Genomic DNA, 23,946 nt, shown 5'->3' with positions numbered 1-23,946 from the left:
GTAGGACCAGAAAGACTTAACAGCCATGTCACCATGATTTATATACATTTTTTTCAATTACACAAATATTAGCTCATGTCCAGTACTGTGAATGTAGAGAAACACCATGTTTGTGTTTCAGGCTTGCACGGATAGCACATCCAGCTCCATCTGCAATTGTCGACGCCTATACCTTGCCTTCTGCTCCTCTCCTAGGAGCCAGTGGAACTGAAACATCCCTGGTTTCTATGGCCAGATAATCAGCTCATCTCTGTGAAAAATACAGGGCATGGTTTTTCATCTGTTTTAAAAGCTAAAGCAGGGAGCTACAAACCCAAGAGCCACTACTGCTGGTTTAGGCACTTCAAGGCACTTACCCCTGGCTTAGGTTTGAATGAGGTTGTGTTTCTAACTTATCAGTAGGCATGGTGGTTATTTCTCTTGCCACTTAATTGTCCAACAGCAATGGATTGATACAGACTCCTTAAACAGACAGAAGTACATACTACTCTGATTAAGGTACCTTTTTTTTTTTTTTTTTTTTTAAATCAAGATGTGGTTACTATCATTGTCCTTGCCCACTCTCATCAAGAGTGGACAACTCCGACCCACTTCCATTCTGGTCACTCAATGCAGAGGATTTAATGTGTATTTTTCTCTCAGACTGCTTTTAAGTCTTGTCACCACAGAAGGCAGTAAAAAATTTACAAGTAGCTAGACAGTTTCCAGTAACTTTAAAGAAAAAGACGTAAGTTAAGACCTAACTAAAACATTGCCAAAAAAAAGAAATAAAAAAAAATTCTAATTAACTTTTTATATATAGGAATTTAATAACTATCTGAAAAAGCACCCAGACATCCTAATGATGGACACATTTCCTATTATGCACAAAACACCTTTCAGCTCCACATCCTCTTCCACCTAGTGGTCTCTGCAATACCAAGCTGAACCTCTTCCTAATGTGCAAATAAAGCCTAAGAGCCAACATGTGGGAATTTATAATTCTCATTTTTAAGCAGCAGAAAAAAGCCATATGCAGGGAAAATTAACATATTACACTTGAAAAGAGTACTAATACCACTACTAATTATACAATTACTAGTGTCCCACATTTAGATTTGCTTTGTAGAAAGAACATTAATAAGCTGCATGTTTTTCAAAGACTTGCAAGAACAACTGGTTGTACTGAAAACAGTACAAAAATATTGACAAAATTAATTACTTACAGAAATTTTATTTTCCACTGCTTAAAGCATTATAAAGTTAGTTTTAGTTTCTAAACATTATTCTCTTATCAATCAGAAGTAATAGGAATAACAGAGAAAGAATACTTCTACTGTGGTGAACATCAAAATATCATTTCCTCCTGTTCTAAAAAAAAGATGAATTTAAACAGAAATGCCATATCATTGACATAATCATGTGCTTGTATCAGGAAACACTTTAAATAAGTCAGTATACATTTTCCTTTTTTCAAATGCTGTGGCTACAACAGGCCGCTTGCTACAGAAAGGGGGGCGGAGGGATGTGCTCCCCAAAAGGCAAAATGTTTCTTCTCAAACAAATTTGACATAATTCACAGATTCTCAGAATGCCTGAGATTGGAAGGGATCTCTGAAGGCCATCTTATCCAACCTCCTGCTCAAGCAGAACCATATAGAGCTGGTTGCCCCAGACTGTGACCCGACGGCTTTTCAGTATCTCCAGGAAAGGAAACTCCACAGCCTCCCTGGGCAACCTGTACCAGTGCTTGGTGACCTGTACAGTGAAAAATGGTTTCCTGACGTTCAGGTGGAGCCTCCTCTGCTTTGGTTTCTGTCCATTGCCTCTTGCCTTGTCCCTGGGCACCACTGGAAATAGGCTGGCTTCATCCTCGTTGCACCCTGCCTTCAGGTACTTTCACACATTGTTGAGATTCCCCTTTTCTTCTTTGGGCTAAACAGTCATTTGTTCACTTTGTAATTGCTTATCTACATATTTTCAAAACTGACCTGCTGTGCTCTAAGTGATTGATTATATTACTTTCTTCATACGTACAGAGAGTGTGAACAGTACTACTAATTTTAATAAAAACTTGTTGACTACAGCTATTATCAAGGGGATCTACAAAAGAGGTCAGTATTTCCCACCTTAGTAGTGAGAAAAGAGAGAAGATGACCTATCTAATCTGTCACACATGTAAAAAGTGATCTGAATACATCCTGTGTCACACCACATGGTGCTCAACAGTTCAGGATGTGAACACCTGAGTAGTACTGTAATACTGCCAGTACTGTAGTTCTGGCAGTGCCAATTACAGTCAGTATCTGCAGCTCCCAAAGACTTAACCTGTCAAGGTAGTTCTCTGCCAGGACAATTCCTACTTCAGCTCAGAGAGGGCAATGCTCAGCAACTTGCAGAACCTCTAAAGAGTCTCCAAGATCTACTGTTAATTCTCTGACTTTGAGCAAATACATTTCCAACATCTAACACTCTTATGTAAGAGAGGAGGTAATTTATACGCTTATCCCATGGCCTTATTTTAAAAGGTATCAGAAGTGGCTGATTACCTAGATAGACTAGACAGATATACAAACACACAGCATGGAATAATCTGAAAATAAACTGTGAAGTAAGGGTCAGAGATATCCTCCCCTCAGAAACTCCTTCTCCATGTTGTAAGGTTTCAAACTATCTTCTTTCTTGAAAGTCCAGTTTAACAATTTCTTTACAAGACCTCAGATTTGTACTCTACACAGGCTTCAAACTAATCTAGGCTTATGTTGGGTAAGCTAAAAAAAAATGGGTCAAAAGCTGTACTTTCAAGTGGCTGAGAAACAACCAACATTTATCTTAAGATAAAATACTTTTATTTCAAATCTGTGCTAATAGCAGTTACTGGGTACTAGTAACTATCTTTACAATTTTGAACTTAAAACTTCTATGTTTGATTTTTTTGGGGAAATGTCTTCTCTACTCATTGCAATTAAAAGAAAGTTTGTAAAGAAGATACAAACTGTACAATAGCGAGAATTTCAACCTCCCAGACATTACCAACTAATAATTTTTTTCCTTTAAAATTAGAGACAATTTTTAGTGGTTTATTCAATTTTTTATGTAGCATAAATCAGAGCAATATAAATTTCATCAATTTTGAGCTTGCAAGATCTCATTTCTCTTCAGCAATTATAAATTTCTATTATAACTTTACTTTAGGGCCCCAAGACTGACTGCAAATTTAGAAGTAAAACAGAACAATTACTGTATTTGTTTCATGTTTCCAGTCATGGCCATGTCTCAATACAGAAACCTGCAATTTCTTCATCATTAACCAAAAAAACATTAAATCACCCACAGATATAAGAGAACACCTGATCTGTTCTTACTGAAAGGTTTAAGAACCTTTTTGAGTATGTTGATAACTCTAAGTCCAACCTTTGATTTTCAACATAACCAGCTAGATGTCCCTTCTTTTATCATTACAAAGCTTTTTTTTTGTTTTGTGGGTTTTGTTGTTGTTTTTGTTGTTTGTTGTTGTGGTTTTTTTAAGAATCACTTAGCAGAATCCAAAATATACAAACCACAGGAGTTTGTGGTTTTTTGGTGAAGGTTGTTTGTTGTTTTTTGTTTTGTTTTGTTTTTCTTAAAGAAAACCAGAGCACAAGTAACTCCCGTCAAAACTGATGGTGGGATATATTAGCATCCTATGGCAAGAAAGCAGGAACCCTAAATGTTTATAAGTGTACTCTTGCAGGAACTTCTCCATGAAGACATGAAGAGTGGGTGTCAGCTGTGTAGAGAGAGACAAATTAGGAAGGTTCTGTTCTGCCCTTGATGTGTGCGCAGACTTTAACTTCAATTAGTGTCATTAATCAAGAGGAGAATCAGCTCCCAAGCCTACTGTAATTTAATGAGGGTGTCTCATCAGATACCCCACACCCTGAGAAAAGACACACCCAAATGCTGACAGTGACATATCGCCTTGCTGTTAGCTCAGTCACATGCCATATGCCTGAACTGAGGGATAGCTGACAACTAAGACAGCACATCAATTATTGTCACCCAGCTACCTACCAAAACACTCACGGGTTCATCCCAGCTTCTCTGTCATATCACGACACGAACACATTAAGTGTTCTATATTAAAAGCCTTTGCTTTTTAACTGTAATTAATCTAATTGCAGTTGACACAAGGGCTCAGTTGGAGCAAGGATGGAGCCTGCAAGGCCAAGTACAGTTACAGCTGGTAGCAGCAGTTTGAAAGCCACCCCTCAGAAAACTGCTTCTGCCACTTGCATCTGTCTGAATTTAAATGGTGATCTAAAGATATACTTTGATTTTATAACTCCTTATATAAATAAATGTGAGAAACAGATGATCTAAATACTGTTTTACTGTCTCACATGAGGATGAGCTTTAATTCTGTCTGAAGTTTTCCATGGTGGCTGGGGAGATGTGCAGAACCTACCCCAGGCAAAACAGCACATCTGAAAATAGTGCAGCAACATGGTAAACCCAAAAGCTTTTGCTCTAATAGTAGCAGGTTAAAAATGTGCAAATCTCAAAGACTGTTTCTCCTGCACAAATATGAAGATCACAGGATTGGCTGGGTTAAAAGGGACCTTAAAGATCACCTTGTTCCATCCCCGCTGTCATGGGAAGCAACACTGTCCACTAGATCAGGCTGCTCAATGGGTGCGATTGTCTTGCTATTCTGGAATACATTTTTACCATTATTCAATGTTCAGAACTAGAAAGAATATTACATCACATTTCTATTCCTTGTGTTCACTGATGCAATTTCTCACACATTAAATCAGAGTGAGCATGGTAACTGGAAGTGGCATAGATGAAAAAAAAAAATCATACTTAGAAAGCAGAAAAATTACAATTAAAACCTTTTTTAATGTGAAATAGCTGTTATACATTGGAAAAACAAACCTTAAAAAAATCGTATGATAAAAGATAATTATAAATTTTCTGTATTAGAACAGGATAATTTATTTCAATGTTTTTCATTTCCCCAGTGTTTTTGGTGATTCTTTAGCTTCCCATTTCAGCACTAGCATTATTTCCCACAATCATACATATACATTGTAGCATTAATCTTTAAATCAATAATTACAAAACCTTCAATATTCATAGTTTTCCTTTTAAAGAAAAAAGCTCTCTGCAGCTGAAAGGTTGCTGGAAGCCATAAGTAAAAAGGATTTTTTAAATACTTTTTTTTAATAATGGAAAAAGCTTTCTTTTTCCCTGATGTAGTCTAAACATTCTTTCTCCAGCTTATACAATGGGACCACTACATTTAGTAAGTTTTGGGGAAGTTTTAAAGTTTGCAAATTCCTTCAAAACTTGCTTTGACTGTTTTTAATAATATAGATTAAAGAATATGAAAACATATCTTCCACATTAGATACAAATGTAACTTTGTTGGTACAGTACTTGCATTCTTGTATAAGGATATCTGCTTTTTCCTACATACAGAGTAATACATTGGGATTAAAAGAAAACATTAATGAACTTTTGTAATAAATAAGTCGATTTAATTTTAAATCCTGCTTTCACAAAGCAATTAGATTTATTTAAGAGGCTGGCTTTCAAAAGTTCTATTTGATATCTATTGGCACTTTTGAAATGGAAATTCTTTAGAAACATAGTATATACAAACAAGACATGCAGGGAAGTTACTGGATACTACCAACATTGTTGCCTGCATATTGTGTGAAGTCCCCATGGTGTTCTAATTGTGGGCAGAATTATTTCAGAAGGCCGTGCGTTTGCTACAGACTAAATCACAATTATTGCAAAGTGAAGGCAATTACTACATAGCAGCTGAGGTTGGTAACATACAGCCCTGCAGCAACTTCTCTATGTGACTTAGCCCTGAGTGGTATTGAAAATCCATGTGGTTAAGGCTCCTTAAGGGCTCTGAAAGTAGGATTAAGTTGCCTAGTAAAAAGTTGGTGTTTTGAAATTTGTAACTTTCAGTAATATTGATGTTTGCTATTACTTTTGGGGTTGTTTTTTTCCCCCCTTTCTTCTTTCTTCAGCTGTCAGTGTTGATCTTGCCTACTTGTACAAGCATAATTTAAAAAATGCCCTGTGCCATTTCTAGAAAATTTTCATTGGTGATATATTTTTTTTAATCTTATGTGTTTTTGTCACAATTTTTAATTTGGGGTATTTTTGTGAAATTATACTGGAAAAATACTTGATAAAAATGATATAAAACCTGTATTTAATTTCAGTCCTGAATTGAGAGTGGAAGGTGACTAGTAAGCTAGTCAGCATGGCAAAAATTTGGAAGAAAAAAAAGTGAAAGCTTTTTTTTATATATCTGTTAAGGAATTTTTCATCTGTCAGCCCTGAAAACTAAGCATGAGATCTGTATCTCACAATGGATTATTTCTTTTTCATGCCTCATCTGTCCTGGTAATAAAGGAAAAGTTGGATTTTATTCTAATTTGCTTAGTGGTAGCTTTACTGTAATTTTTTACTCTCACTCAAATACACTTGTACTACTCACTGAGGGGTTAAGGGTTTCACAAGTATGAAAGTATATTTATGCAGCAATTGTTAATTATCAATGGAAATATTCTACAAAAGAGAACTCCACGAAAAAAAAACACAAAAAAGCCCAACAACAACAAAAAAAGAGGGGTGTAATTACTTAATTTCTTTTAAACTACCTACTAATTGTCAAGGCTTAATTTTTTCATTAGTTTTGCCTGTTTGTTTTTTTGTTAACTCTTACATCCATAAGGAAGCCTGAAGGAAGGAAGTTTACTGGTTTGAAAAGATGCTTTTACAGAAGGATTGGAACAGGGTATTGTTTATTTCCTTTTTATTTTCCTAGCCTGTATTTTATTGCACACACTGAAACAGGGTAAGATTGAACTGAACATGAAAAGCCTACAACTGCCCCTGTTTCATGTGCAAGTTCCTTTGACCATTTCAGCCTCTTCCCAAAAAGTCACTCTCTCTTAAGCACAAGGTTTTTGTACTTTTGATGGAAAGTCCTAGGGTACCTGACATATAACTCTGGATTACTTCCTATCTGACAAATATTTGGTGAGAACTGAAACTGCCACCTGAGAAAGCCACATTGTAATGACACAGCTCCAATTTCATAAGGTTTTCATGTAGTAGTAAAATGTGTTATTAGGGAGGAATGATAAGAAATGCATGCAAAATTCATTATTAGACACAGCACAGACATTCTTAAAAGACTGAAATCTTAGAAAAGATAGCATGGAAACCTGTGCATCAAATTGTCACATGTAAAATTCAAGAGTATCCTGGATCCCTCCAACGTGCCTCTAATCTGATCTATTACCATCACTTCTGATCACAGACTGTCTGCTCTCCTGTTACGACCTTGCAGATCTCGCACCCCTTCCACATGGCTCCTCTGAGAATCCTAGCTGGCACTCATCGACTCATAATAGAGAATATTCTGTTTGCCTGCTTCAGCTCATCAAAGAGAGGCAAAGACTGAGTAAAACAAGCTGTGCAAAGAACCACTTGAATTCAGTTATAAAAGGTCAGCAGCAATTGTGAAAGTTAAACATGGAGTAACAAAGAGCTGACTACTTTCTGACTGCTATTTATAAGTGTCACGCAGATATTGCATACAGCACAGAAGGGAGGTCTAGGACAACTTCATTCTATTTATAGGAAGGAATAAAAGCCTAAAATACTTTTTAAAAAGCAAATGATTCAGACAAGATCTTGATGGATAGTTCTTGGTGGAGAAGGGGAGATGACCATCTTGCATCATATAAGTGCTAAGCTGCCTACATGCTAACTTCACTAGTTGCTAACTAATTCCTGCTAGCTTCCACACGTTTTGGGAAACAGAGGGAAATCCATTGAAAATGTGTAAACCTTTTCAGGATACGTCTATTTGGCAAGATGAAGAAATCATCCCGCTTTCAGATAACTCTGTCCTAGTTTTGTATCAAAGTTTTCATATCAACAGGTGCTTCACTATGCAAGCTCATATCCCTAAAAATCCAGCAAAAGCAGCAAAAAGTTTCATGATAGCTGCAGCCATCAGCAACACAAGAGAGGAACAGATGAATATGCATGTGAGTGGTGAGAAGGTGTATTTGTGGGCCCATGCTCAGCCACAGGCTTGTATTAGCCTGCGTAGGCCTATGTCAATAGTCTTTATAGTATCAATACTAATAATACTTAGTAGTATTAATTGCTGCCGAATAACAGTCTACTAATTGCATAACTTTCAGACATAGCTTGTTGACATTATTTCCATGCTTTAACATCTATACTTTCAGTTGGCTACTGAAAAGAGCTGGGTTCTGCATTTGAAGATGCATCTTTCAAATCTTGATGTTCAGCTAGTAGATGGCCCAGCTGGGAATTATACAATAGCAAGAAGCTATTTGTAGAACAGATCTATTTATTTTTTTTAACAGATTTTAAGTGTCAATTATTAAACAGGAAATTGTAAGGGTCCGTATGCTAACTGATTAGAGCATATACCACAAATTAGTCTAATGGCACCCACTGTTAAATATTTATAACCATTATGAAGGCTAAACCATCAACAGCAATATAATTGAGATTCACAGTATCCAGAGTCTAGAGATTAAGAACATTTTCCATCAAAATTAGGTACTCTAGGGATGTGGATAAAAACAAAGTAGGAAAAGGAAGTGAAAACCAATGACTAGGAAGGCTCAAAGAAGAACTTCACTTTGTATTCTGGTATTACCTAGATGATGCAAATAATTTTTAAGAGCAGTTAAAAAAGGCATCTAAAAAAAATGAAAAGTAAAAAATAAGGTAGAAAAAAAATCGAGTAAAAGGAGTGAATAGTGCTTTATCATCACATATGTGATAGTTTAAGATACCACGGTTGTTTGAAAATCCCTTGAACAATTATTTAGCCTTAGTTGTTTATTTAGACTGCATTGTGATTTCAAAGGTGATGAGGTAAAAAAAAGAATACGTCAACTTAATCTTCTGAAAATGAGAAAACAAAGTGGTATCATATATCAATTTCATTTATTACCAAGCACATTCAACTAATCAAAGACTGATTAACCAGATGTTACTGGTATCAACACATTTTGGATACTAGGTTCCATCTTCATTCATTGAATAAAAAAAAAATCACATGTTCCCTGATCAATAGTTTGCAAACCGAATCCTACTAAGAACACAAGTCTTTGCTGATGCATTTTGATAGGCTAATACTAGTGAGAAAATTATACCGAGTACATCACCTTTAGATGTAAAAAAAATCCAGTGGCAGCCCCAGGGCTGAACAGCAATCACACAGAGACTCCAGTGGTTCAGCTTGCGCCCGCTGCCTCTTGTCCTGTCACTGGGAATCACTAAAAAAAGCCCAGCTCTGTCTTGATCCACCAGATGGATCAAAATTAGCCTTTTATCTGGCCTGAGTCAATTTGGATTCATACTGAAAGAAAATATCCCAAATCTTAATGTCTACTGTCTTCAACAAATAACATCCCAACAAATTTTATTATGTCTCAAAAACCATCACTGGACAAAGACTTCAGACAAAACCATCTGACCGCTTAATGGCAATGATTACTTAAGAGTTTAAAAACAAACAAACAAAAAAAGTATTTTAAAATGTAATTGATATTCATCCCATTTTTTGCTTTAGTGTACATTATGTGCCTGATTTCCCATCTGCACCTGGCCATTCTATGCAAGTACTTGCACTAACTTCTTTTTCAATTCTGTGTATCAATAAGCATTTTGATCTACTTAATCAACAATGACAAATTTAAAAAGTCAGCCACATAACTTCTTTTAAGAGTTATGCTCTTACAAAGCAGAGGTTTTTTGCTTTATTTTTCCTGCAATATGTGTCAGAAAAGCATAGTTTCCCTTCTAAAATTCTCCACAGGCCGTGGCATTGCAAATAAGCCCACTAATATGTTCTGCCTTCTCAAGTATTACATTTGTTCAACAGATTTAAAAATATGTAACTCCACATGCTCATTTTCTTTTTCGGCTTGCTAAGGAAGCTGTCAACCTTGTCAATTACATTACTTCACAGACTTTTTTTCTTCCCATGTTTTCTAATCATTCTGATCGTGATCTACTGAAACTTGTCTATACCTTCACTTTGTCTTCAAATACCTTGTTGTGAAAGAATGTCCCTTTTACTTTTTCATCAGACTTTGTAGCGCACAGGTAGTATACCTTTATTATTCCAGTGTTGCCTTCCATCTTTTATGGATTCAATTTTCACTGTGTATTATATCTACAGAGCTATTGTCCTCTTCACCTCCTCAGTTCATCCTTCTGTTCTGTCTTTTTTACCTGCAAGCCCTTCTCCCTGCTGTGACCTTTCTCAGTCCTTTGAAACCTCCTCAGTTTGTGCCTGTCCTTCAAGCCACAGTGCACCCCTTCAAAATAATGTCGCTGACTGCAGCCTGGGCCCCAACTCGGGGGGGGGGGGGCAGAGGTGGCAGGGAAGAAAGAATGAAAACCAAAAAAAAGAGCAACTACAACTATCTTTTAATCTAAGAACAGACCAGGGAAGCAATGCCACAACATTCAGGCCTCTGATTGCTACCAAAGAAACGCTGCTTTCTCTGAAGAGTTTCAATAGTCAGAATGTAAAAGTGCAGAATTTCATTTGAAAGAAGACTGGAGAGAAAAGAAACTAGGATACCAAGTAACTTACTTAAAACATAACTATCTAATAAATGTTCCACTGTGTATTACATAACCAAGGTGAAGGTTTTCAATCACTTCTGGAAAATCTGTATATAACCTTACTGATGAAGAGATGTTCTAAATCATGGGGTTATGATTTAAACTGCAGATTAAGCAAGTTTATCTTTAAGCTTTGATTCTATCAAACAACCTTAGATGTAGTTAAGCAATAAGCTTAACTGTATTTTATGGGATGTCATGCAACTTTTCTGGGACACAACCTTTATGCTGAATCTGTGTTCACCAAATGCTCAGAAATGAGCAAGCACTTCTTCCACTTTCATTTCATGCTTATAATTGCCATCTGAGCTGCAAAAAATTACAGGTCAAATACTGCACAAGGAACATGCTTTGTCTTCAGTAGTAGTCTGGCAGATTCCATTTCCTCCTGGTGTTCCCAGACTTGCTGCAAAAATCCTATTTTCAATATACAAACTCTTGTACACACCTCAATACCTCAGGTTTTACTTTGAACAAATGTGCTCCTTTCTCATCTTCTGCAGTACAAGACTGACCTAGCAGTGTGACTCTTGCACATTTTCAACCACTCTTACTTAATATTCCTAGGAAGCTACAGTCTGGGGGGCCAGAAGCTGAGAATAGTTGGAACTAGACTTTTGAAATTAATGAAAGCCGTGCTACTTCATTGTGGAATCATGTCATTAAATATTCATTTTTAGGGTATCAGTAATAGGACATATAAAATATTAATGAATAGCTATCATCTTCTTAGGTGACAGTTATTTTCAAGTATTTGTTTTAAGCATTAATCGACAAAACAGTGTCATGTCATAATTGGCTCAAGTAGTTTGATGTTAAGATAGGAAGAAGCTTCATAATAATGGTGCTAACTAAGGGTGTCAGTCCCCTTTGTTAACAAATATGAAATTTCAGTTCACAAGAAATATTATTTCAATACACATGCAGTGATAATTCAAGGCAAGAGACCTATTCAGTTCAATGTATTGAAGCTACAAAGTGCATCAAAGAGTTTTAACACAGTTTATTCCTTTTAAATGAAGAAGTAACTAGGAAAATGGAACCCTGGATTAAGATATTTTTTTAAGCATTGTATGGAATTTTTTTTTGTTTTCTTTCAAGACTTTATATCCTGTATCATATATTTCATTGCAGTTAACATCTTTTCCAAACAAAACAGAATTGCTTCCCCTTTTTCAAAGTTTTACCTGTACAATATTGGTAGGCCTGAGCTGAAAAAAACCAAACCCACCTATATAAAAATTAATGTAAGTTAAGCTACACATTTATTTTAATCAAATATAACTAAAGGAAAATTAATATGGTATATTCAGGAAAATAAGTATCTTAAAAAAAAAAAAAAGCCTAATAGCTGTTTCACATTGTATATGTTTTGTGAACTTTTAAATCCTATTTACTTGTTTAACCTGCTTACCACATGCACAAAAAAAGAGTAGTACTCTAGTACGGCTTATGGTCAACAGGGGTGTCTCAACTCCTTGCTTTTGAGTGACCAGAAGCGTAGAAAACTCTGCCTCTTTAAAGGTGGTGCTACAGAAAGGAACAATAATGTTCTGTCCTCTCACAAACCTTGTTTGGTGAATACCTAATGTACCTCTGTGTAGGCTGCTCAGAGGAATGGGACAGCTCAGCATACAAAATACACAGTCATACAGGTTAGCTTATAAAACAAGGTTATCACAATCGGTTTGATCTCAGCAGCTCAGCTCAGCAGACAAAACTACTTAGGAGGATCTGTATTCAAAAAGCCTTGCTTGTAAAAACATTGAGTTTACCCTATCCTTGCTTTTCACTGTTCTGAATAGTGGAGGTAACATGTAGAAATAGTTAAGGTAAGGCATAGAAAGCTGATTGTAAGAAAGCCTAACACCAACTAATTCTTTATACTCAGAAGTATGGAAACACTGTTTTTCCTCTTTCCCAAATGACAGGTGCAGAAGCAATAAGGCTCATGAAAAGACTTGGGTGCCTACATCAAGGCAGATGAAGTCCAAAGACCAAGAGCTGGCTGCTGTAGTCCACATCCAGCCATTCACCCACACTTTCTTAGATCCGAGTGATTCTAGACATAATGGACTTATTAGGAAGCACACTATTATTTTCTAGCCAACTGCCTAGCAGATTCAAGAAAAAAGAAACAAACAAGAGCCGAGACAAAAGCCCCTAATATTAATGGCAGAATTCCTAATACTGGGATTTAAATTACTAATTTTTGTATGGGAAAACAAAAGCAGAGAAATGAAAGTTGTCTTCAGATCTTCAAGAGGTATTTCACTATCTCATCAAAACAAAAACACAAAACAGGGTTTTTAAAGCAGTGAAACATAAATCAATGTAAATAATTTTAAACTCAACATAAATAACTGGAGATATAGTCAGAAAGTATAATAGAACTCCAGCCTATCTCTTAACATGAATCTGTGTCCTGTAAACCAAGCCTGATATTTCTAGTTCAGTGAACAATCATCATTATTTTAAAATATAATCGATAAAAGTTTACACTGTATGCAAGTATCTAACATTTCCCTTGAAAGAATTCTGAAAAAAGGGAAGTGACACATGCTAAAGTTTCTCGCTAGATTCACCTAAATATTTTATATATACCAGTTACAACATTAGTTACTAATGCACTTATGAAAATCATTAGTCATTAGCCATTTACTACAATTTTTTAAGGCACGAATAAACAAAACTTTAATTGACGTCTAACCCTTAAATGTCAGTGAGTAATTTAATTTTCCTTCAACTAATAATGTAAAATAAGCTACTTGTCTGGAATATTATTACTTTTGCTTCCTTTTGTCCTACAGTCTACTTTAATTTCTAGCACTTCCAATATCCCTCAATATTCATTAGTAAAATTGCTGTCAATTCGCTTGGTTTCTGATGCGAATTCTGCTCTGATGCTCTATCTCATGTTGCATCATTGCGTACAAAAAGTCACTTAAATTTAATTGGATTTCTTTAAGGCAGTAAGACTTGTTCATTCATGTACAACGAGGTATTGATTCAGCATCTTAGATTACAGTTGTTACATATTCCTGTTTATGACAAGAAGGTGAGTTGTGTGTATTTGCTGATACATATAAATGATAAAAACATCAATGTGTTTTTCTCTTCAGAGGAAACATCCATATACTTGCAGTAAAAATTTAATTCACCTAGTAAAATCCTGACACCACTTTCAACTACTTTATAAATTTCTCACTGTCAAACAACACTTTTCATACTCTATTTTATTTATTCTGAATTATTTATGTTAAATTACATCAAGAAGATATTTAGAATGAATGATAATAAGGTTCTCATGGAATAATTAGACATCTGGTGTTGTTTTTGACTCCAAGGCATTTTTCTAACCTCAGAGATTTAAAAATCCTGGTCCATCTTTCTACAATGAAGAAACAACACAGGAGTAGTATTCTGAGAAGAATTTTTCTTACCCCACAAAAACACAGATTCAGATGTGAATATATTATTTTGAGATTACAGTTCACTGAAATCAGAACATAACTAAAATTATTTTCCTTCTTCCTCTGTGGATTGTGACTGAAAATGTGTGCTGATGAAAGGCTGGCCATAGATCCTAAAGCAGAGGACAGCCAATCTAAACATCATTATTTTGCGGGGCTTTTTATCTGCTTCTCACTGAAGTCCTTCAAGCTTGAGTTTATTTTCGGTGACTTCTCTTCTTCATCACCTACAACTGGTTAAATCATCATCCAATCTCAGCAAAGTATAGAACTTCTCAAGGCAAACTATATTTGCTTGTTTTCAGCTTATTTTCCCAAGGAAAATGTAGATACCCTCTGGGTCACTTTCTCAGTACAGAAAGTATACATACTGCAGGCACCTGAATGCATAACTGATAAGGTGGCAGAGAAAGAGGAACAGATTTTAAAGAAAATTTATGTAATCTAATCACATTTTCTTGGGAAGGTTAAAAAAAATAATTGAAAATAAACTATCTCCAGTCCTTGTACTTTTCTACTTTCTCCTCTCACTGACACACTCTGGAAAGACAATCTTTTTCAACCCCTTTTTGGATGTGAAAAATATTTGTACTTTATCCAAATATATATGCCAACATGCATTAGAAAACTATCCAGTTTGAACAGTAGGATATGCAGATCTTGCTTATTAAAGGTAATTTTGTTTCCCAGAAAGGTGCATGAGCTCAGCCCTAGACTGACCCCATGTCCTCTCTGGGAATTGGCTCTGCAGAATTGAGAACCAGGAAATCCATACCAAATCAAGCACAGACAACATTTTCAGAAAGGCAAGCAAAAATAAACATTTCTTATTAAACACATGAAGACCTACACTTCATACTTGAAAACAGGTATCAGAATTGATAATTTTTTTATTTTTTTTATTTTTTTTTCCTAACCAAAGTCCCCATTTGGTAATCTCTGAGGTGCAAACACCAAGTGACAGGAAAAAAAAAAACACAAATAAACCTTTTATTTTTAATTTCCTATTTTTAAATTATTATCATTACAGATCAGATGATAGTATTTCACAGTAGAAACCTTCCAAATGATGCTGGTACAATTCCTCTGGACCACAGCTGGCTTGTACTCACAGCACTTTCTTTTGCCATTATAAAAGTCAAGTGGATAGCCAGATGTTTTCTGCTCATTCTCCAAATGCACCGGGACTCTCAGTACAGAAAAAACCCCACAACATCAAAATGTGGTGTCTGTGCCCTCTTGGTCTTACTATCCAGTTGAGTTTTGGTCACTAAATGTAAAAGGAGAGTAGTATTCACTTAGCTCAAGCCTGTGACTTTCATTGTGCAAGAATCTAAACCTGGAGCTCTAAACCAAGGAGCTGCCACCACAAGAAAGCCATGGAGATGCATCTTCAATATTACATGCTGGTACCTACTGAAGAACCCCTAGTTCACACCCTTCCTCTCTCCACAAACAAAATATATGTAATTTCTTGCCAGTAGGAAGCTTAGATTTCTTTAAAAATTAAAACTGCAGGCAATTTTGCATGCAATCATTTTAAGAACTTAAGTTATAAAAGAAACATTCAAGGAAAAAAAAAACAGAAAACCTCAGAACTTTGCTAATACTAAAACACAGACTTGTTAAAAGAAACTCTTTGCTTTCCAGAACTATGGGAACATAAAATTAACTGCTGTAGTATGAGGTACTGGAAAAAACTGTGTTCATGGACTGCATAATTTAAAAGATTGTGCAATTAAAGATCTGTAGAATTCTTCATAACGCTCTAACTGCAGTTTCCATAAAACCTGTAAACTAGATGGTAGCATATAATTATCAGGCCAGCACTTACGGCTTTCCTTATTATAGCACTGTTATTTTCACACCATTATTAATAGAACCAATGCTAAGTAAGCATAGCTCTAAGCAGCAGTAAGCATCTGCATGACATTCTGCAAAAGTAAAAAACACAGCTCAGTTCCCCTAAGTGCTACTCAGTACTAATTTTTTGGAGAAGGGGAAGTAAGAGAAAGATCTTTCTTTGGAAACAAAATATGTTGGCTTGTGGGCTTGTGGTGGTTTTTGTTTTGTTTTGTTGTGTGGTTTTATTTTAATAAAAGAAAATCTGTTAAAGCAGTAAATGGTAGTAGGAACAGGGTGGTGGAAAGCTTGCAATTTACAATCATTTAACTTAATTTAGAATCTTTAAATCTAACTGGAAAGACAGTTAAATCACAGTATCTTTTTCATGTGTCCCTTCATGTTTTCCATTATTTATATCCAACTTAATCTTAAAAAACACAAGTAAGAAAATTCTCATTAACTGTGATGATGAATCCTCCCAAGCAACATTGGCAGAACGTATTTTTACTCACAGTTTCCCATACTTCACAGGCATTCATTTTTTCATCTGGATGAATATTTTCAGATCCACACAAACTAACCTGGATCTGCTCAGCACGGCCAGACAAATGCCCCTTGTGCCAGTGCCATGCCAGCCACAGAGTCTATGCCAACCTTGGGGTCCCCTGGGCTACTCACTTCTGCAATTAGGAACCAGAAATGATGGCTGGATTGCCATGGGATGGCCCTTTGGGAACTGATTTATGCCATCAAATCCTCTCTCATTTACTAGCACACCAGTTTGAAATAAAATGTAAAAGGGTAAACAGTAACAGTTCATCATAAGCTCCGTCCTTTCTGCATCCGCATTTAAGACGTAAGATGATGGTCTCGACTAACTGGATTTCAAAAACTGGCGTAAAACAGACAAGGGAGATATTGCTCTCACCTGACTTCAGTCATCTTCCCTTAACAAAGAGGCCCTGTGAAAGGAGTATTAACGTGTGACTGCTTTTAAATGCACATGTAAAGAATAAAGGCATTTCTAGCAAACAGACGCACACAAGTCTACTCTTGACTGGTAGCGCCCTTGCTATCGGAACTGTTCTCCTTTATCAGAAAACAAAGACATAATGCCAGCCCAAATGTAGGAACCTTCTAGTGATTACGTTTGGGAACGCATGTCCCCAGCCCTGGATGCCACCAGCACAGTAATACCAGAGAAAACAGCTTGTTGCTGAGAAATGAAACAGGCCCCACCAAACTGCCCTCATAACCATAATGTAGAATGAGAAAGAAAGATTTATTTTTTTTTTCCTTTTAGGCTGTAGAGCAGTTTGTAGTGACTTCGCAGTGTTTGTTGCAGCCTAAGTTCATTCACTCTACATAGATTCCACAGGTTTTCCTTTAATAAATATCCCAGCAATACTGACTAATGCCAAGCCCTGCATGTGGTGCACAATTTCCCAGGTCCGTATGACACAGGTCTTTAGCTTTTGGTTCTCAGTGTACATGAGAAATTGTTAACTTTTAACAGTCTATTTTTAGCTGAAAGATAAGTAGATCTCTTGTTTGTTTGGTTTACAAAATAAAAACTCCCAAGAGTTACTGCTTCTAACCTGAATTTTGACTGTGCTATCTTGCATTTTCCATGCTTCATTTACCTTCTTGTCAGTATCATTAATTTCCAGAAAGATTCTTATAGAGGAATTGCACAACATTGTTGTCTAGAGGAGTAACATAGGGAATAGCAGCTTTCTTTTCCCCTCCTCCATTTTTAGGCACGTAAAATGTGGACTTCAGTAAAACATAAGACCAAAATAAGTTTAAATTATCTATATAGTTTTTGTAGCTTCTACATACATTTTTTCTCATATTTGTCTGAAATCTCAGCTAATCTATACTATCTGAAAAGCACGGTCGTTATACTAGGACAGAGTAATATATCAGATGTAATTATTATTAATTGACAGTGCCTCACTTTTTCCAGATGGACCGTCAAAAGCTTTTCATGCAAACTGTACTCACGCATTTGCAATGAATTTTTTAGTATTTTTGAAAACAGATTTTTTTTTTCTGTTAATTTTAGAGGTGGCCAAAGAACTAAAAGACTGATCTCACAGTTCTTCATCTTCCTAAGGTTTCTGTGGGAGTAAAAACATGATTGTGAAGAGGGTTTATCACACAAAAGATGTATTTACAAGCTTTTCTCTCTTGCAGTCTTTTTAGCAGTGGATAGGGCAGACAGCATTCATTACCTGAGAGAAAATGAAGTGTGCTTAATTTTAATTGCTATTTTTTATTTATGATGTGGAGAGATTATGTAACCAGATAAATGGAAGTTTTCTTTGGAAATCTTTGCTATGCTATGTCTAGACTCTTTCAAGTAAATTTTTATGTTTCAGTAGTTCTTACGGCTACAGGAAGAGGCAGTTGTCCTTTCTACCTTCAATAACTAGAATAAAGTATACATAAAGTTGTACTACTGACTATATATTTTAGTACGATCAAAATCTCTGATTAGAGAAGTCCCCATATATGTTACTTTTTGACAAACTGCTTATCCTGTTAAAACAAAGAACACAGTAGATGACAGCAATGGTTCAAGATACTGGCTTTCTACAGTGGAGTGAGTACATCAGTGGACAAGCAAAGACCTACGAATGTCAGGTCTCTGACATGGTTCCTCGCAAGATTCTTCTCTCCAAGTTGAAGAAATATGGATTTGATGGGTGCACTGCTCAGTGGATAAGGAACTGGCTGGATGATCGCATCCAGAGGATAGTGGTCAATGGTTCGATGTCCAGACGGAAAATGGTGACAAGTGGTGTCCCTCATGACCAGTGTTGTTTAATATCTTCATTAATGATATTGACAGTGGCATTGAGAGCACCCTCAGCAAGTTTGCTGATGACACCAAGATGGGTGGTGTAGTCAATATGCAAAAGGGATGGGATGCCATCCAGAGGGACCTGGACAAGCTGGAGAAGTGGACCTGCGGCAACCTCATGAGGTTTAGTAAGGCCAAATGCAGGGTTCTGCACCTGGGCTGAGGTAACCCAAGATATGAATACACACTGGGAGAGGACACACTTGACAGCAGCCCTGTGGAAAAGGACCTGGGGGTACTAGTGGATCAAAAGCTGGACACGAGCCACCAATGTGAAATTGCAGACCAGAAAGCCAACTGCATCCTGGACTGCATCAAAAAAAGCAAGGCCAGAAGATTGAGAGAGGTGATTCTGTCCCTCTACTTTGCCCTGGTGAGACTTCACCTGAAGTACTGCATCCAGCTCTGGAGCCCCCAACATAAGAAGGATGTAGACCTGTTGCAAAGTGTTCAGAGGAGAGCAATGAAAATGATCAGAGGGCTGGGGCATCTCTTTTACAAAGACAGGCTGAGGGAGTTGGGGTTGTCCAGCCTGAAGAAGAGAAGACTCCAGGGGGCCCTTGTAGTGACCTTCCAATACCTGAAAGGGGCCCATAAGAAGGCTGAGGAAAAGCTGTTCACAACGGCATGTAATGATAGGACAAGGATTAATGGTTTTAAGCTAGAGAAGGGTAGATTTAGGTTGGGTGTCAGGAAAAAGTTCTTTAATATGACGGTGGTGGATCACTAGAACAGGCTGCCTAGAGGGGTGATGGGGGCCACATCCCTGGAGACATTCAAGGTCAGGCTTGATGGGGCTCTGAGCAATCTGTTCTAGTGTGAGATGTCCCTGCCTATTGTAGGGGGTTGGACTAGATGTCCTTTAGATGTCCCTTCCAACCAAGGACATTCTATGATAACAAGATAAAAAAAGAAATCTAGTGTAATACAATAGAAGAGATCATGCAGGCTGCTTGGTGATTCAGAAAAATGCTATCCATAAATACTTTCACTGTCATGGCTGGGGGAGAGTTAGTGTGCCTGAAAACCTGCCGGCATTTTCTCCTTCCAATTCTATCGGCTCATTTACAAATGATATTTATTTTCCCTATTAACCTTATGTCTTTTGCAACCGTAGTTGCAGTAATCTAACAAAAAATAACCATTTGTATTAAACCCTGACTTCAAGTTATTCTTCCATAGACTTAAAAATGTAATGCAGAGTTTCCAAACAATAATCTTTATATATTCATTTTAGCACCATTCAATATCCTAAAAAGAGTTTAAAATTTTCCTCCTCACAGCTAAAAGAAATAAAGCTTCACAAGCAGCTGACTGCTAAGAAACACGTAATATGTTACATATTTTTTTCAATCAAATTTATCTAAATTAATTGTTTTTTGTTAATTTAAAAATACACTTAAAATAATAAAAGGGAAAAGGAATTTGCATGGACTGGGAGATTCAGAAATATCCAATAAGTATGTGTTAAGGATTCTTTATATTCATTACCCACTTTATTACATTTATGATGTAATGAACAAGAAACAATGGGTAGCAGACGTGAGAATGGAAGTCAAATCTTACTCCTGCCTTGAATTTAAAAGAATGTAAATGTTACCTTGAGTTAATAAAAAATTATATAGATACGTGTGAGCCAGAATCAACAATTACATTAGTACCGCTTATTCTACACTTGATGGATAATAGCCAGGAGAGCTTGGCATATAGCTTTGTGGCTATGCAAATCATCTATCTTCAGATGCTTTTACCTATATATCAGTCCCAGAATTTGATCTCCAAAAGATATTTTCCTTTCAGAGGGAAGGTATTGAAAAAATTTAAATCAAATTCAGGAGGGAAAGCAGAAAAGTAATCTTACTATATTTATCTGAACCTATTGAGAACTTATTGATCACATTTTTCATTTTCAATTACACATTGTAGGATTAAAGGCAAAGAGTAATTTGCTGAAAAAGATAATTCTATGCAGAGAAAGCTTCTCAGGATCTTATTTTATAGCTTAACAGAAAACAAGGAGGAAAACAAGAAAAATGAATGTGCTATCAGACATATTCTGGACTTGATCTCTGTGTGTACGCAGGAAAACCTACCAAAGTGCAGAAGTAGAGTCTGCTGCACTTTTCTAGTTGTATGTCACACTCAAAATTGAAAGAGCATTCCTAGATGAAAGTTAAGCAGAGAGAGAGTTTTCCTACTAATGAAACATCAGCAGTAAGCAGAAAGACTAACGGAGAAATAGTGGATGGAACAACTCTGAAGAAAAAGGATAAAAAGCTGAAGTCCTGAAGGACATGGATGCTTCAGTGCAACATACACTATCTTTAGGACAGGCCTGCATTAGACCACACAGAGCTGGTTGTGAGTCCACCCTGTCTTGATGGGTGAAATGTCACCGCACAGGAATGCGCAGATGATCCACCTCAGCTTCTAGGCAGAATGGGTTTTGCTAGTACAACATTGTGCCTGAAGTGAAGATCTCTATTCATTATCAGAGCCAACCAGTAGGCACAGCACACTGTTTCTACATATCCTTGTTACCATCGGATCTGAAATCTCCAAACTTATTTCTGAGACAGTCTGGATGTCCTTGGATGTCCAACTACAACAAACACATTCTAAACAACTCAAAATTCTTCAAAAGAGAGTTATATGTTTTGTCCCATTACATAAAACCTTGAAAATGTAAGTACTTTCTCTCAACACTCAGACTTTCTCTGATGTATCAGATTGAGCACTTCCGTCTTTTCAGAAACTTTCAAGCATGCCTTTGAAGAAAGTCCCACAGAACAGAATTTAGGATGAAGAAGATGGAACTTTTTACCTACACAAAGCCACCCTGATTTTGTTAAGGTGTCAACTTTTTAATACAACATCCTCATGGTAAGGTAGTTTCCATCTGCATAGACAGTCAGGAATGATATTTTGTTACACTCTACTGTGCAGTTGCTTTTATTCAAATATGAATCAGGAAATTATTTAACTCAAATAACTGACAGTGACTTAAAACTCTGAAAGTGTGAGATTTACCATTGCCTTTTGAAGTAGCACTTCACATTTATCTTAAAGAATTAAAAGGTGAGCATACATTACTTTTCTCAAAGTTTTCAGTTTAACAACTCCAATTGTTTTATTTAGAAATTGTCACAGATGTCTGAAAATGTTTATTTATTTATATTTTTATTTTTATCTCCACCATGCAGCATAGTAATTTACATAAACCAACTCACTTCTTTATAACACAATTCAACAGCAAAATGTAGTTCTACAGGGAAGGAAATGGTTTTACATACTTCAAACGGACTAAAAGGCTACTTATAAAATGGCAATGAACCTTCTGAAGCAGGCAGCAAGGTTCACATTACCAAAACTGTATCTGCACCCTTAGCACAACATTCCTGATTTTTCTAGCTAATGTGAAAAAAATAGTAGCTACATTAAAGATTTAATTAGGAAGAAAAACAGTCCCCGGTCCTATTTTGATAATCCTGCTTAGAACTGTTTCACAAGTTACTATAGTAACTTGCCTGACAAGCATTTAACATCCTATTGTATACTACTGGCACAAGTTCAAAGTAGATAGTAGAATAATGATGACCAAAAAACCCGTAACAAACAAAAAGTAGCATCAACTGCTTTTACTAATATTCCCTGGTAGAAGCAATGGATACGCTGTGCAACTATAAGCAGTAAACCAGTGATTTACTTGGGGAGAGCAAGCAGCAGAAAAGAACCTGCACACTGAAGCAAGAAGCAGAAAGAACTTCAGTAGCTCCTCCAAAAAAACATCTTCGTTCATTTCTTCTGGGATAAGAGGGGTAGGAAAAAGACAAAAAAATAATGATGTGGTCCACTTAATGAGAGGCTTCCAGAGCTGGAAGTCTGAGTGAAAGCAAGAACTTCCAATAAGTCTAGGTTCTTGCCTAAGTCTTAGCAAAATAAAGAAAATACCTAGCATGTGTTTGCTCTTTATTTCCTCCATGCTATCATTAAGCAATCTTCAAGTAAAATGTTTTCACTTGATATTATACAGTGTTCTACTTCTTACACACACATACTGTATGGGAAAATCATGCATCTAACACAGTTCTTCATTTTATGGCTTAATACCTGCTAGGAAAACATGGCTTTGCGTAAGTTTTAGGAGCTGTAAGTCAGGTATATATGATCAAAATTTATTTTTTTTCTTCAAGCTAATTAGTAATATATATTAATTGAAAGGAGCATACATTATATGTAAGTGTGAATTTACACACATTCTAGAAACATCTGCATTTTCCATGTTTACTTAATGATAGCAGTTATAGGAAAATTTCACCTTTTACACATGCTCAAGTATAATTCCAAAATATCTCAGGTTGATTGCTGTATTCATGCTTCTCAAAGCCATATCAAAGCAATTTTGGAAAAAGAAGAAAGAAAAAAAGGTTAGCTTGCCTTTCGCCCTCTACTGAACTGAATTAAAAAGGGGTTTGTGTTGTTTTTCTTACAGCAGGAGAATGTCACCTGTTCTGAAATAGAAAGCATTAAACAAGAAACCTACAAGACTATTTTACAATGCAGCATGTGCCATGAAGGAGAGAGGTTTGGAACCTCCAGAGTGAAATCACATTTCTTTTTTTCCTTACGCACTTAATGATAAACTGATTTTCTAGGCAGCCCTACTCACCAGGTATCATTTAGAAAATGTCAGAATTACTCAAGAGTTTCTCATCTATATTAAAATGGACAGGTCAAGTAAGGTACTCTTCAAAATGATACTAGCATTTCTTTCTTGTATATTTTCCAGGTTGAGTTTTTAGAAATTTACCTCCTGGATGTGCATAAAGAAGCACATTGAGTATCAATCTGCTAAGGCTGTTAAAGCTCACAAAGCCATAATTCTGCTATGAAAATTGATAAATACAGATTAGAACTGAAAAACAGCATCTGAATTTTGCTTTGGGAAATTAAAACTAAAGCAAAAAATGACAATTAAAAAGCCTGTCCTCTTCTATTGAACATGAACAATTCTATTTAGTTATGAAACCAGGAAGGTAGTATATATTCATAAGAAACATTCATGTAAATCTAAGG

The sequence above is a fragment of the Chaetura pelagica genome, unplaced genomic scaffold, assembly GCF_000747805.2.
Source record: "Chaetura pelagica isolate M959 unplaced genomic scaffold, ChaPel_1.0 scaffold221, whole genome shotgun sequence".
NCBI classification, from domain to species: Eukaryota; Metazoa; Chordata; class Aves; order Apodiformes; family Apodidae; genus Chaetura; species Chaetura pelagica.
This window is presented reverse-complemented; position numbering follows the sequence as displayed.